This window comes from Heliangelus exortis, chromosome 1 (assembly GCF_036169615.1).
Source record: "Heliangelus exortis chromosome 1, bHelExo1.hap1, whole genome shotgun sequence".
NCBI lineage: Eukaryota > Metazoa > Chordata > Aves > Apodiformes > Trochilidae > Heliangelus > Heliangelus exortis.
The window spans coordinates 162042589-162053375 of record NC_092422.1 but is presented as its reverse complement, the minus strand read 5'-3'; positions in this window follow the sequence as shown (position 1 = coordinate 162053375).

The following is a 10787-nucleotide window of genomic DNA, read 5'->3' as shown; positions in this document are numbered from 1 at the left end:
AAACAACAGTGATAACAGCAGTGGCTTTGAAGCAAAACCAAATTTACTTGAGCCCTACTGTGTTAAATGGACAGAGCTCTAATTTCAGTACCATCACAGCCATGAGTATTCCTGTTATAGTGGTTCAACAGAGTAATGCAAATGTAGGTCAGTTTTGAGTAGATTGTTCAGCAGAAATTCTCACTGTAAATGTTATTTCTGAGAGTGTCAGTGTTGAAGTCTTGGAACAGCATGGTGTAATGGCACCCATCCCAAAACTACTACTTTTTTTGGGAAGCATAGTTTGATAAAAGGGAAATACTCATCTTACACAGTCAGTTTTGAAAAGGTATTGTCAATTCACCCTATTTCAAGGAAAAGAGATGCAGCATTACAGCTCTGTGCTGACAGCCACCTCCAAGACAGACAGACAACCGTGTACAAACCTATGATGCGAGGAACCCTCTGTGAGAGCTGCCAGACCACGGGGCTGCTAAGTCTGCTTCTGCACCTCTTTTAGACTTTAAATCTCTGTGTGACTTCCAGCCTTTTTGTTGGATGTGTGCAGGTGCCATTAGCCCCTATGAACTGAGCCTGGCTCATTCTTCACCCCCAGTGGGAATGGGCCCCAATGTGTTCAGCTCAGCCAGCACTGAGTGCCATGCTTCTGGGACTGCCATGCTTCTGGCAGGCAAGTCTGTTGATTTAAGTAATAGCATACTGTGCTGCAATCTGCTGTATAATTACACACTTAATTAGATTCACAGTTTGTTGCCTATGTCACACTGTGACAGGGCATATTACTCTTTAGGAGACAGAAAAAATTCTTCTGGTTGTGACTTAGAAAAGCATCATGAGGGCTGATTTTCTCCCTGATGGCGTGAGCTCCTTTTAGGAGAACCTGCAGAACAGATTAAAGCTCAAGTAACCTCTGTTTATTAAACATCTGTCGTTAACACCCCCCAGTTAAAAGTATGCCTTTTGGCTTGCAAGGAAAAAAGCCTGAGAACAAGATGATGGTGGCAAACACTTAACTGATGGGGAATAAGCTAAGACGGGAAATTTCAATGTGTGATTTCTAGGATAGCTGCCTGGTTATGGGATCTTGCACTGCACTGAGATCTCTTCTATCTCTGTCCTTGAGGAATGAATTGTCTCCTACTTTATATGGTCAAAAATGCTGTTACTTTCTCTTTTACACTCTTTTACACTCTTTTTCACAGTATCTTCCTTGTGCACCTTTTAATCTGCTTTAAAATTGTAAGTGTGCTGAGTTCTGCTTGTGTGTGCAGGTGAACATGTAATAGTCTTAATTTAGCATTGTTCTTCTAAAACAATAGTGGTTTGAAATGAAAATATTGGTTCCTAAAACATTAAATTATTTTCATTCCATCGTTGGATGGTCTTTAAAGCCTAACAAAGGAGTGCAATAAAAGGCAGGGCTCTCCAGAACAAGGAAATAAAATTTGCCCTAGCTCATTTGCCATATGCTGGCAGCTACAGTTGGAAGTTAAAGGAAATAAAGGTAATATAAATGTTCATTACCACTATGGTAATCATAGACAAAAGTAACTACTAGAGTAATAATTTACAGTTCCCTGATGCTGGAAATCCAAATAAGTTTATGATCATGTACAGTATGGAAGCTGGTGATTGTGTGACAAATATGAAAAGATGTTATCTAGATAAAATGAGTCACCAAATCCAGCTCTTTGCTTTGAATTTGCTTTTGATTTTTTTTGAGAAGAGATACAATTTTGTAGCAACCATGATTCAGAGACTGTAAATTGGCAGACTTTCTGAAGGAGGCTTGGCTTGCTGTGACTAACTCAAGCTATTATCATCAGACAAGGGTGTTGCAATGGAATTATAAAGTTGTGGATTTTATTTGCTCTCATGGAAGACTGCAAAGGCACAAGGGAACTGTGAGGTTACTGAACAGCAGCATTTTTTTCCTTCCCCCTTAGGGAAGATACTGACTTCAAATTATTCTGAAAAAAGGATGCCTTGGTCTGTTATGATGGCCTTGAAGAAGAATCTGCTTAGTTCGTCATGTTTTACACATCACAGCCTCATAGCATGCATTCTTGAACATGAGGAACAGTAGAAGCAGATGTGCTACTTGGCTACTCCTCTTTATTATCCCAGGTGTGTAATACTGAGACCCTGTGGTGTGACAGTCACACTTTTTCCCAGTTTGTCTGCAAGTCCCGAGAGCTCAGTACATTAGCAAAACGATCTGTGAGGTGAACAGAAGAGAGCCAAGTTCACATTTCTTAAAGAACATACTGTGCAGGGCTGAAGCATTGGTTTGAAGTGGCTTCTTTGGCTACCTAGCAGCATGGCATGAAAGAAATGAAGCCAGTTTGCATTCACTGCTTGCTTTTGTCTTCCACTGTCCCCAGCATCCCCTCTTTCAGTCTTTATCAGACAATGTCCTACCAGTTAAACCACTGTTTTACTGGATACTCCAACCAGGGCAGCAGATAGTGCTGTGGGATGCAGGGCACAAATCAACATCTACCTTCAATTCTTTTGTCATTTGATCCTTCATAGCGAAATCCTCCCACTCTTTTTGAAACATTATAAAGATGAAGATAAACAAATGGGCATAAAAATTATCTTTCTCCTATTGTTCCTCTATTTCCTTCCTATATGGAAACTGTAAAAGTGGCTGACTGAGCTTTTCTAATGAGCAGCATTTCAAGGACTGTGTCAAATTGTCCAGAGTTTTAAAAATATCAGAATTATAAGCCAATATTTTTCACTGTAAAGAAGAATCCCTCACAACATCTAGCTGATACAAATATGGCAGATTGCATTTGTATGTATACCCTGCTATGATATTGTATATTTCAATGAGAAATGTTAATTCTTAAAAGCATATATTGTAAACTGTGCTGCTGCTCAAGGTGAGCACATCAGAACAGAATGATCAACAGCATTGCACTAGGGCTCACTGGAGGAATGAGAAAAACCAGAGGGAATGGAAGGGGAAAGGTAGTTAGCTGACAGCCAGAGGTCTGCATCAAGGTATGTGTTAAGTGAAACTGAGCAGTGGGTGCAATTTGGGATGGAGAATGGCCCTATCTGGTTAGTTTGGGTTATGAGGCTTCTCCAAGTGCAAAAAACCCCAATGACACAAGACAGAGGTGAAAGCATAAATACAAAAGGATTGCCATAGAAAAGGCAGAAGCTGTTGGCAGAAGCCTATTTAACAAATTCTGACCCTTGACTGCATGAAAAATCTTTATTTTGAGAGGCTAGGTATATCAGGACTTGATTGCAGTTGATACTGCTTGCTTAATAGGCAGCAATTATTTAATGCTGCAGGGAGGTCATGGTCTGCCCTGGCTGTAGGATTGCTCTGCTGGTCCCACAGAGGAGTCTGCTCTGGCACAGAATGGACCCAGGTTACCCAGAAAGTGCTACATCACTTTCAGACCAATAAAATATGTTCCCTCCATGCCAAGCATGGGGAGGAAAAAGATACCAATGAAAGAACCTTCTTGATATGAACTTTTTCTTGTGTTCTGTCATCCCAGTGATTTTGCTGACAGAGCCTGTGCAGTGAGGAGTTCATTGTTAAAATAGCATGACAGACCTTGTATTTGGAAATAATAAAATTAAAGCATAAATTTCATGAAGACAGGCCAGCTGTAGCAGCAACCTGTCAGGGAGAAAATATCAGGTGTTAGTTTAATGTTGTAGTTGGAGTTAGTTTCATGCATGCACCTTTGTTTGGAGGGTGCTGATTTGGAACAGCCCATCAGGGGCTGCATGAGTACACTCACATCCCTTCCCTGCTTTCCTGTCTCCAAAAGAAAATAACAATAAAAGGTTTCACAAAAAACTGTGTGTGTGCATGTGCATGCAGGGAATGGTTCCCATTACTCACTAGGATTCCAGTTCTGCTGCTTCAAGTAGGATTAATCTAACAAATAATATTATATTTTATGATAAATTACTTCTTAGTTCAATACTACGTATGACTGCGTATCCTATCCTACTATAGGGACAAAAGTACCATATTTGAGTTTTTAGCAAAAATCTATTCCTAATGAGGCTTTTTAAACAATTAGTCACACCAGCTTCCATGGCAGCATTGAGCTAATTGTTAAATATTTTAGCTACTGCATTCAGCAACCAGCATGTAGACAAATACCTTTAAGATTATTTTTTTTCAAGTGGACTGCTTATCTCTCTCTTAATCCTATAGTTCTTTACCTCATTCTCTTTTCAAGATAATTATTCCTGGAACTCTTAGATACATTAAAAATGAAAACAAATAATTCTGTGAGAATGTAAAAAGCTATTTCTAGTTTCTGAAGATGACATGAGCTTTAATCTCCTGTTGCTATTATATAAATATGGGAATATATATATATACTTGTAACAGTAAAATATATGCTCAAAAATGTAGATGTATAAAAATGGAAAAGCAGGGCTTGGAGGGCTGTAATGAGTTTTACTTAATAAAAATTGTCAAAGTTTTTAAACTATGCTAGGATGGAATGGCATGAAATTCCAACGACATACAAAGTGCACTTTTCTGGCTACTCAGGCAAGACAGTAATGACAGCTCTGACATGCTCATTCACTGTGACTGAGATTATATTAGACTATTAGCATTTTTTGTATCATTTATTGATCATATTTTGACCTGCTAGAGTAATAGAGTAAGCATGAGCATGGATGATATTACAGTGTAAGCACAAAGTTATACACCAAACAGAATATATTGCAAGAATATATCCCATGGAGGGGAGAGTTTATTAAGGAATAGGGCAAGTGAAGGACTTCCAATCATCCCCCATGGCAGGGGGGTTGGAACTAGATGGTCTTGAAGGTCCCTTCCAACCCTGACTATTCTATGAGTCTATGATTTTAAGACTGTAGTTCAGTAACTGTACAGAGCCTTCTAATTCCTCTTTGTTGGACATAGAAATAGATTGACTATAAGAATATTTGGATTAATAGACCGATTAAAGAATATTAGGATTAATATTGCAAATGTTTAAGAATTGGGCAAACTGAAAACTTACATAAGAAGTTTGATTTAGCATGAGTAGACGGAGTGATAAGGCCTTAGGCTGCAATTCTAATTAAACTTTAGCTGAAGTCCTGTGATGGAACCTTTGTTAAACTTTTACTTTACCACCTTGAAACTCTACTGCATATTGAAACAAGATTTAGACAATGAGATAATTACACAAAATGATCTTATGCAATAGTAAAATGGATTAGATGAAACCTGGTGAAGGATTATCCTCATGAGAAGTAAGTAGAGGAGACTGAAGAGAAATTGTCCTGACAAAAAGGGACAGATGCCAAATGGGCACCTTCAGATAAAGGAGTGTAGAATCAATCAGAAAGGAAAGATGGACATCATGGAAGATGAACAGTCATGTGCACAACATGTGAACAAGCACATGTGGTCAGACTGTAGGGCCTTAAAAGGCACAAGAGGGGCAGGGTCACTCTTCAGAGGCACCCAGCTCAAGCTGCAATCATTGATGCTCTCACATCGAAGAGAGAGGAGAGCAACAGTCTGAGGGCTGGAGAAGCCTTGGCAGCCTCTCTACAATAACCATGGTCTTTGTTCCTCCTGTGGAGTTCCTATTGCTTCTTGAATGCTATTGCTTCTCAAGTCCTTTGGGTTATTTAAGGTCATACAAAGAGTGAAGTCTGTGTTCCATAGCCAAAGACATAACTCTTCATGTTCAAGCAAGGAAACTACTTTTGGAAACAATGCCCTATTATATTTGTGTTGCCTCTCTGATATTCCACTCTCAAATAATCTTAAACAGGATTCTGGTTATATAATATCAATATTATGCTGACCTGGGATCTGTTTGTCTACTACAGGCTTACACAATTTGGGCATATTCTTAGTCAATTGAGACTATTGGCAGTGTACATAATTTCTTGCTTTTCAAGTTCAAAGTGCTGTACCTGTGGAATGCTGAGTGTCACACACACATATGACAGATTTGCACATCAGGCAGAACCATGTTTATCTATGCTGGAGACTGAAGATTTCATTTGGAGACTGAGATTTCATTCGTTTCCTACTAGGTCTTCAATCAAACTGTAGCAGTTCTGGAGAAGAGCCTGCTTTACATTTGTTTATCTCTGGTGGTTCTGTCACCTCAAGAAGCTCTGTCATAACAGGAAAAAAAATCACTGAACCTTCACTGATCAACACAATGCAGAAAAACCTGTGCTGGTGTTTCCCAGCTCTGCTCTATAGTAGTTACCAGTAATAGTGTTTAGGATAATTTCTCACACACACACAGAGTCTGTGCAGCCTGCAGGCCTATATTCATCTACTCTAGTTGCATGATCCTCTCTTCCTCCACATGAGTTTTGACATCTTTCCCTGTTCCAAATTGCTTTGCATCAAGAGAAGACCAAAAGAGAAAAACTCCAAAAAGCCAACCCCACAAAGAAGAAATGTGTAAGAAAGAGATTAAAAAAACAGATGGAAACAGACAAAGATGCCATCAACTGCTCTAGAGTCTGCTTAAAGGCTGTTTACCACTTTTCCTATTTTCAGTCCACTGTTAGCCGAGTGATATTTGTAGTTTTAGGAGTGTATGGAAAAAGCATATCAGATTATGTTTGAGATTTCTTGTTGCAGGTTTTCTTAAATTTTCTGTTCTCAAGTGTTTGCAATTTGTTTATTTGTCCTCTAGCAGTCTGGTTTTTTTCCTCAGCTATGCTTTTATGAAAATGTACATGTGGCCCATATTATTACCAATAATACATTAAAAAAAATAAGTTGTTCCATGTTTTCTCACTTATTTTACCTTAATGAATAAAAGTATTTAGAAAAGAAAATCTGAGAAACATTGGATGTGTTCAGAGCATAACTTTTGGAAAGTTAAAGTGCTCGCTATTGTAACTCCCCCTCTCTCCTCTCCTCTCCTGTTCCCATTTCCCATTTCATCCTCATCTTAAAACTTCAGTGTTGAGGACCAGGAGTCTGAGCAGGAATAAAAGGGCTCTACGACCTCTTTATTCATCATATCTCTACTCCCAGTATTGCAACTGGTCTCTTAAATCCTGCAGTTTAAGAACTGGTAAAGCTTTTTTTGTTTCTCCCAGTGCTGGAAGGCTTTTCCAGAACTTCATAGGTCTGTTCATTAGAAATTTCTCCCAGATTTTCAGCCCATGTCCTTCTTGGGGAATATAAATAAACAGACCATATGTTCTTCTGCCAATATTGTCTTTTAGCTTAGAAGATCCTCCTCCTTTGTATTTTCCCTCCTGGGAAAATAAAGAAGCAATCATACTCTCTTTTCAACTTCATCTTGTTAGGCTAAATAAAGGAGAGCATTTTTTTTTTTTAGTTTCTTTTCATATGATATACTTCCTGGATCACCCTAACTCGTGTTTGTTCTGCATGTGTTAGATTTATAATTAGCCCTTTGCAAACACTGGGATTAGATTCATAAACACAGTATTGGAAAGACTAACAATACCTAGGGCAAAGTAATCTGCATTTGACGGTTTGCTGGAAATACCTCTCTTGATGGCTTCAAAAATTTTCTCAACTACTTTCATAGTTTCATCCTATAAATGCCTCGTGGTCACGCTGTAATCAGGTCACATATGGAGTCCCTCTTCTTCATTTTTTTCCAGCCCGTGAACACATATTACTGAAGAAAAATTGTTATTGATCTCTAAATAAGTGTTCCTATACTTAATTTATTTAATCTCTTTTCTATAATTCTAGTCCTCTAGTCCACGTAATTTTTTGATTGATTTTCCAGTCTTTCTGAAGAAGCCTGTTTAACAAGCTGATGATATAGCTCTTCATTATCACAGACAAACAAGCAGTCCTTCTAGAAGTGACAGTTTCTGGTTTGAACTTCATGTATTTTTTGGCCCTGAGAAAAAACCTCAACCCGAATGACAAAGCAACCAGATCCCCTCACCCTCCACACCTAAAGAAACAATATTTTATGCACTGTCTAAAAAAAAAAAAAAACAAAAAAACCCTAAAAAGGTACATAAGTGCTTAAAGAAGAGAAATGGAAAGAAAAACTTGGGCGTCATTTAAAGTGGGCGTATTAGGTAGCCATCAGCTTTGAAAATAAGGTTATAGAGGAAGAGAGGTTGAAGAGTGTATGAATTAGCATCTACCTGAGCCAGTTTTGGAGTATAAGGAGAGGTTTTTTTTGCTAGGTTGAATTTAATGCCTACAGAGTCCACAGGCAAGGACATTACAATTGATTGTCAATAGGGCTGAGAAACCTTAGAAGGAATTATTGATTTTTGCAAAATTAGTTTTTGCCCATTTGAATACTTGAGCCTGCAGCATTCCTCTCAGTCAGTCCTGTGATAGTGTAGCTTGAGTTTCTTGAGGGGTGGAAGGCTGACCTTCCTCTGTTGAATAAATAGCAAGAGGAAAGCTGCCTTAATATTTTCTAAGGAACCATTTCTTCATAGGAAAATGCTGGATTTGAAAATACAGAGTCTGATGACACACTGCTTTCAGAAGACTCCTGCAAAAACATAAATGAAATTTGCCTTTGCTACCACCTTGTCCCCAGGCTTGGAGCTCTTGCAGTCTCTTGCAAGGCTCTGGCTCCTGTGGTCCATGGCTGTAGGGCAAACTTTGTGGCCTGTCTTGAGGCTTTCCTGATTACTTGCTGGCAGCTCTCCACAGCAGGGGCACTAGGAGTTTTAGGATCAGTTCTTCATGGTACAGAAAATTTGTTCTACGAAGCATAGGGGACACTTCAGAGATGGGTAAGACTCAGGATTAGGACTGAAATGTTTGATTTTGAAATAAAAAAAAAAACCTCCACTCAAAACAATATCTTCCAGAAGAGGAATTTTGAATGACAGACTGCAGTGATGAAGTCTGCTCCCTAGGGACTTTGCTTTGCATAAAAGTTTTAGTTTAAAAAAGATATCTTTTTTTTTTCCTCGTTAGTAACACAACCACACACTACACTGCTGCCACCCACTCCCCTTGCTGGGGGGGTCAGCTGCCTCTGCCATGGGAGGGCAGTGGTGAAAAGGTCTCAGGTGGACTCTGCACAGCTGAATGAGCAGCCTCGAGTGGGATCTCAGTGGTGAAAGACTCCATTGGAAAAGAAGGCAATTCCACTCCTTAGCACTACCAGGAGCCACAAGTAAGCACAGAGTGGATTGCTGGAGTAGGGACTCTCATCAGCTGATGGAATCCACTGGCTGCCGAAAGGGTCGTAAATGTTTGGAGGTCGCTGTAAGTTTAGATGAACTCAAGACAACTGTTCCAACAGGTTGGCCTGGTGCAGGATGTCACAGTTTAGCCCAGCTGGTACCAACCAGGCCTCAGCTTACTCATGCCTCACCCTCACTGTGGGACAGTCCCTCGGACACAAACTGCTCCAGCCCGGGCTGCACACAGAGTCACGGCTGCTGTGGGAACAGTCACCTCCTCTGGCACAGGGTCCTCCATGGCTGCAGATCCACATCTGCCCCTCCATGTGATCCTGCACAGGCTGCAGCTTCACATCTGCCCACCTGTGACACTTCAGGGGCTACAAATTCACATTTACCCCGCCACTGTCCTTCAGAGACTGCTCCATCGTGCTTCTTCAGGGACAGCTCCACCGTGCTCCTCCATAGGTTGCAGGGGCACAGCTGCCATCTCACCATGGCCTGTGGGGAAATCTCTGCTTGGGCACCTTTCTCCTTCCTTCTTCACTGACCTTGTTGTCTTTTCTTTGGCATTGCTTTCTCATCTCCTCTCCTCTGCTCTACAGGCCTGTTTTTCCCTACGTTTGCAGTTTTGTCTCTCCATTCTTGAGGGGCACATCCAGCTTCCTGTATCTGCTGGGCCTCAGGCAGAGGTAGAGCAAAGATTGAAACCAAAGCAGCTTCAAGCAGCTTCTCGCAGGAGCCACCCCTGTGGCCCCCCACTTCCAAAACACCACTGCACTAACCCAAGGCACAGGAGAAGACAACACAAAAAAAAAACACTTAAATATCTGCAAGACTTAACATAACATTCAGAAAACAGAGGTCTCACTGCTTTGCATCTATAGAAGTTTTGGATTGCCTAAATTCTTCCGTAACTCAGAGATCTACCTTTTTCTTCCCTGAGTGATTTCCTTGTGTTCTTGACATATTTAAAATTGATGTTATCAGGCATATGAAACAATACCCATCAAAAATCTTCAAAAAGCTGTTCTTGGGTGTCACATTATATCAATGGTTGATGATGTGTGTTAGTAGAAGAGTTTTCCAGCAGATAACAAATTTCACTGTATCAAACTATTCTGCAGGCACTTAATGATGGCCTGTTCTGTGAGAAGTTCTAGCAGCTTTTAACAAGCTTGGTCAGCTGCCCTTGACTCTAGCCTGCCTGAAACTTTGCTGTAGATGCCCTCTGACTAGGGAGGGTCAAGCACCCTTTCAGATGGGGTCAGGGAGAGATCTGTAAGAGAGCCAGGTCTAGAGCTCAGCCAACAGACAGCAGCTTTCTCAGGAAGATGCAAAATAGAGGTCTGATTTCAGACCTCTGAGATAATTTGTTTAAACTGATTTCAGATCAGTTTAAACAAATATGGTGGTGATGGGCCACATGGCACTTCGCCCAGCAAGTGGTGGAGCAGCTGTTCCTGGCAGGGCAGAGCCCTCTATGCAGGTGGAGGTTTGGAAGGTGAACACAGCCCTTCAAGTCCCAGGCTGCAGGGAATGCCTGCTGCTTCTCAGAGGCTGGACGAGAGAGCCTTCTGTCCTGAAAAAGATTTTGGTGTTGTACGAGGGCTGTATCACCAAGTCAAGGAATGATGGGAGGGAGGAAA